The 5,893-nt window shown below is 32.7% G+C and overlaps 1 long non-coding RNA gene across 1 annotated transcript; it reads right to left on the reverse strand.

The window, feature by feature from the left end:
• Window positions 1-1,266: 1,266 nt before the first annotated feature.
• LOC118745827 lies at window positions 1,267-1,957 on the reverse strand. The gene is made up of 2 exons (XR_004993718.1): window positions 1,752-1,957; window positions 1,267-1,514 (listed from the first exon to the last, which is right to left on the reverse strand). It is a non-coding gene; the product is annotated as an uncharacterized LOC118745827 (long non-coding RNA).
• Between the last annotated feature and the right edge of the window lie 3,936 nt (window positions 1,958-5,893).

Consider the following 5,893-nt stretch of genomic DNA (forward strand, 5'->3'; position numbering starts at 1 on the left):
TTTTGTGTTTCTAGTTCAGCTTTCGTCACTCGAAAATTTTACCTCAAAGAGGTGTTTTATTTGATAGACTTTACATACAAAGAACATTTCTATTTAAAGCAGCGTTGGGTAGAGAGAGCTTTTACACTGCTCGCGCCTATACAAAATGTATAGAAAGCTTAAAAGAGCTTTGCCCGCGGGCAAGGCAGTGCCTATCCAGTGTTGCCATTTTAGCCGTTTTCCGGCTAGATTTAGCCGGTTGCGATAGCAAACAGCAGGAGAAATTTCGGTTTAGCGAACAGCTGATTTGTTAGCCGTTTTGTAAAAAAAAAATTAGCCGTTTTTAGCCGATTTTGCTATTTGCCCTGTTTTCTCAAAATTCAAATATACATATATATGTTTCCATTTTTTACTAAGCGACCCAAAATCTGTTAAAAATGGCTACTAGCCTTATCATGTCAGGCAGGGTTATATAAACTTGGGCCGATTTCGCTTATTTTAATTTCAAACGAATATATTTTTTTTTAACCCATATCATCCCAAGCATGTTTAAACTCCTCACGTTAGTACCCTCCTGAACAACAGCATATATTGAAAACAAAACAGTTGTATTCAGGTTTTCGTTTTTAGTACCGTTCCAAAAATGGAACAATAGGAAGATATGCCTCTGTAATAACTATATTGTGTATGTAGTTTCAGATGATATAAAATAAAAGGTTCTTGTGTTTTTTGTTTATTTCTTTAATAAAAAAGTACTTATAGTAACACATACATATCTTATAATTTATATAAAAAAGTTAGATATGTATAAGATAAGATACAAATTCTTTACTTTGTATGAAAAACTGGAGAACATTTTTGGTGTAAAGCAGCGTTGCATTTTTCGCATTTCATGGTAGTATTTTTATGGCACATACCACAGCGGCTTTGTTTGTTATTTTTTATTATGTGATGTGCCTTGTCATCTAGTCTTATACTAGTTGAAACTCGTTTGATGACCGCCAGAGAAGATCTTGGCAACAAATTTTTCGTAGTCGAAGGTGAGGTTACTGGTATAGTTTTTGTCGAAACATACGATGTTACAATATATCTTCAGTTCAAAAACTTCTGTATCAAAAAAAAGTTCGAAAAACTGTAAAGGATTGTCAAGATCCCCTAGAAAATTAGGTGGCTCTGAGACCTTTTCTAGTTTCTCGGGAATATCTGTGTGCGTCCACTTTCTTTTTGTTAGGCATCTTTTTTTTAATGGAGGAGCTAACGTTGCGGATGTAGTGGGTGTTTCATTAGTTTCATCTACGACTGAGTCATTCAGAAGGTCTTCAACTGTGCCCAATTCATTATGAGATGCTACTGTTGCTCGAAATTCAGCTTCCGCTAATAGCTGGCATCTTGACAAATTGTTTATATTAGCAGATTCCTCATCGCCGCTATCTTCGTCGCTCTTATCGTTATTTTCCGGTGGCGTTATGTATATATCTGCGGACAATACATCGTCATCTTCTTCTAGTTGTGAAATAATTTCATTTAAGGACAATCTGAAACGAAGCCAAATAAATAACTGAACAAAACTAAGTCCACTTCTGCATACATCTTACATTGGTATATTATCCTACTGTTCCAATAGTGGAACGGTATATATAGAAGAACAAAAAAATACACTAGCAAGTTAAATTTTTGTTTTGTTGTGCAATGATATTGTAAATAAACTTTCGACTTATAAAAATTAAGAATAATAATGTGGAATATCATAGCTATAAATAAAAATGACTTACATTTTGCGACGAAAGATTTTCTTGCCCAAAATTTCTGCAAAGAGCACGAATTGAAACACAAACTAACTGCTACACCAAGATTTTAATACTAGAGTTTAAATGCCGACTCCTTCAGTGTTGTCACTACACAAAAAGAATTACGATGACATTCGCATAAAAACAAAATAAAATCGTAATAGCAACCTATCCAAAAATGGAACACTAGGATGATATGGGTTAAAGAAGGCCGTAACGGGGATTTCCTCCATAAAGTGTTTGTTATGACTGTCTTAAATTTAAGTGTGAAGTATTATTCGCAAACTTAGAAAATAACAGATTGTTTCACTGTTTGTTTAAAACACGTTTGTGTTTGGATATAGTGCCAACACATAGAATAAATATTACAGGTATTGTCTTTTCAGATAACGCATATTCAATTCTGCCTTCTGTTAAAGGTTTACGGTAAGGAAAAAATTTATATTTTCAAGCACTATGTGCACATATGTATTTTTTAAGACAAATTTTTTTGCTGAGAACTTATTTAAATTCCAAAAACCGAACGCCAACTTGAATTAAAAAAACCAACACTGAAATACGTTAAAATGAAAACAAAAGCCAAACTCTCTGGGAAGACAATAGGTTTGTTCTTCGAAAATCCAGCGAGAATTATCACTCTAAATATCAGATAGTAAGAAAAAATGCTCCTAAATTCTCTATCAAGTAGATAAACTTGCAAATTTCTGCACGAACGCAAATTTACAAGAATTTGCAAGTTTCCCTGCCAGCTAGGCTCCACGGTTGCGTTTCAAACATAGTAAATTTGTGTAGATAGTATAAAAAGAGGATCAACATATATATTTCTTGGTAATCAGACTTTTTTCAACATACGTTTCAATTTCTTTGTCGTAGTAACTGTCGGGTTTCCTAAATCGACTCTGGTTGCGATTGCATTCCGATTACGAATACAGTTTTTTTCTGCCGAGTACCTTTCAAATCATTGGAATTAACTAAATTAATTAAGCAAGCAAGTATTAACTTACATTTTTCATTTTAAAATTGCTCAAGTTTGTACATTTTTAAATTTAACGAACTTGTTTGTTAAAATTATCGTCGACAAAAAATCCAACCATGTGCCACAATCATATGTTTTTCCTAATTGCGAATTCTCGCTGGAAAAATTTTTTCCAACTTCAATTTGCAACTTCTCTCCAAGAACTAGTTAGTTTTTCTACCTGTGATTTATTTAAATAAAACATGTGAAATTTAGTTGAAACAGTTTAGCCGTTTTTTTCGCCAATTTAGCCGGTTGGTCCAAAAAGTTCTGGCAACACTGTGCCTATCAGTAATTTAAAGCAACAAAATAAAACCTTTATAAGAGCTGTTTTCATTATAAAGGTTTGCTCAAGCAGCAGCGGTATAACTCCGTATGGTATGTTTGCTCATGTATGGATATACATATATACATTTGCATGTACAGTAAAACCCGCTTAAGTACCTCACGAAAAATGTCAGTTTTTTGAGGTACTTAGGCGGGTGGGGTACTTAAAAGAACCTCGATGCGGGTACTTAAGCGAACATAATTATTGAAGTAGTTACATCTTCTTGTTACCTTGCATAATATGTAAATCCTTGATTAAAACATGAAAATTTAATGAAGAATACGTAGCTTAAAACCAAGATCGTAGCATTATTTAAACCGATAAACAAATAAAGAAAAAATATATAAAAAAAAAATAGATAAACCAATTGTTTGTAATTATTGAAAGAATCAAGTTCTTTAAAAAGTCGTTGATTATACATATTTATATGTACATACATACAAACAGTGTTGGACATATCATTTTGGACCAACTTCAGAATAATATTGTTTGCCACTTCTGTTTATTTATTAATTTTGAAGATTTTTCAATTAAAATACGGTTAATTCCCTAACAAATACCATATAAACCTAAGCTTAAGATTTTTAAGAAAACTTTAAACAAAATTCATCAAAATTTCAAACATTTTCTCATTTTTATTGCCCATTAAATTTTATTGTAATAATGTGCTAGCTTCAACTGGCTAAAAATTACACTCAAAAAAAACTTCTCTTAATGAAGAAAAATAGCAATCAAAATGAAGAAAAATGGGAGCGAAATAGCACTAAAGAAGTTTTATCTTCTTTCCATGCCCGACATTTCTTCAAAATGATAGACATCCACGGTTCCATATTTTCGTGTACGCTTTTACACATTCCAAAGAAAAATTACTTAAGCGGGTTTGACTGTAGTTAACTTACATACATACCCAGTAGAAATTCTATGCACACAACATCGCTGTTGGTGGTATGAGCTTGCTGCTGTGTATGTTTATCTTCATCTAAAGCAGGGATCACAAGATTTGCACATTTTAACATTTACAAAGTGGTGTTGTTTGAAAGGTGTTATTGAGCTAAATTCATTATTTCTAGACAACACCACTCTGTGACTGCCAAAATGTACAAATCTGTACAAATGTACAAATCGTGCGATCCCTGCTTAACAGCTTCTTTACAGCGTGTTCACTACTGCTAGTGATAGCCGAGCGTAATTTGCCGGGGCAACTATGTAATGCAGCGTTTTTGCTGCATTTAAAATTCAACATTTACCACTTTCGAACATATGTTTTCAAAGAGCGTTCATGCTATCGCATTTAGCAAATGTACATTTACGCGAGTTCGAAATCGTATGCATTTGATAAACAGCCGTGTTCCAGTCGCTTATTCAGATCCGTATCTATTACGATCAATTCTCACGTAGAAGGAAAGGAAAAGGAAAAAAATAAATTTGAAACCAAAAATTCAATACAAAAACTTGAATGATTTTAACCATAACCGAACATTTGTTTCCTTACATAATTAGGAAACAAAACAAACAGAGTTGATCACAAATTGATCCAGATTTCTATCAGCATCACATCGACGTTGAATTTGCGTAACTTTTCTTTATCCAAATAATGTAAAATAATAAATGAAATATCGATCGGCGATCACTGAAACGCAGCTAGCCACTGTATACTCGAAAAAGCAATGTTGCCACTTTTTCTCATTCAACTATGTTCGAATCGTGGAAATTTTAGCATTTAGATTCTTAATGCAAAAATAGAGTTACATTTAGGTGACGAATTTTGTATGGATAAATGTACAGTTAGAGTAGCATTTAGAGCTAAATGCGCTAAATGTGCTTTTACGCGTAAGCAATAACATCCCATTAGATAGCTTTAGACAGTGGTATGATAGATTCTATTGTGAATTCCTTGGTAAGATAAAATACCAGAAATTAGTTTGAATAAATCAGCTGTTAACCTTGGGATATTTCTATACGAATTTCTGTAGAGCACCTACCAGGTGTGTGGTTTGTACTTGATCTGAATGCTTAAATTAAATAACACACCGATTTGTTTCTGATAATGCTCCTAATTCGTGACACATTGGGCGCGTTCATATTGTCTAACCGTAGACTGTTTGTCCTAGAAACGCACAGTTGAGTAGTTCCGCTCAGTTCAACAGTTGCCAACTTTCCGCCATTTTTTCCACCGTATAATTTTTTCGCTACCTGAACTCAACGTGTTTTGCTCAGCCTAAACAGATGATCGAAAATATTTACGCCGCTTATATTAAATGTACTACGCTCATAAATGAAGAGTCAGCCCTTAATAAAAATAATATGTCCTGGTTATATAAAATAAAACTACAAAGGTCAAAATAAAATAATGTAAAAAAAAATATTTTTTAAAAACAAGCTTTTATTTAACATGTACAATCAAAGTAATAAAATAAAGTAGTGTATTAAAAGATTTTTTAGCAAGAAAATTTTGTCAAAACTTTACTACGTTTTTAGAAAAGCTTGTCGGCGAATTCAGCGTACATGCGTAATTGGTTAGGTATGTATGTATATGTATGTATGCAGATATTTAAATGCCTCTTTGCTATTCGCGTGACAAACTTTTTCAAAAACGAAGTAAATTAGTACAAATGGTTAGTGATTTTCATTAGAGTTTGAGTAACTAAAGTAAGTGAGTAAGTTTGAGTTTCACTAAATGGCTTTTAGTAACTTTAACGAGACCTTTACTTATTTTATTTTATTCATTTTAGTGCAGTTTTGACAAAATTTTCTTGCTAAAAAATCTTTAATACACCACTTTAT

The sequence above is a fragment of the Rhagoletis pomonella genome, unplaced genomic scaffold, assembly GCF_013731165.1.
Source record: "Rhagoletis pomonella isolate Grant_MI unplaced genomic scaffold, Rhpom_1.0 Rhpom_scaffold_00009, whole genome shotgun sequence".
NCBI classification, from domain to species: Eukaryota; Metazoa; Arthropoda; class Insecta; order Diptera; family Tephritidae; genus Rhagoletis; species Rhagoletis pomonella.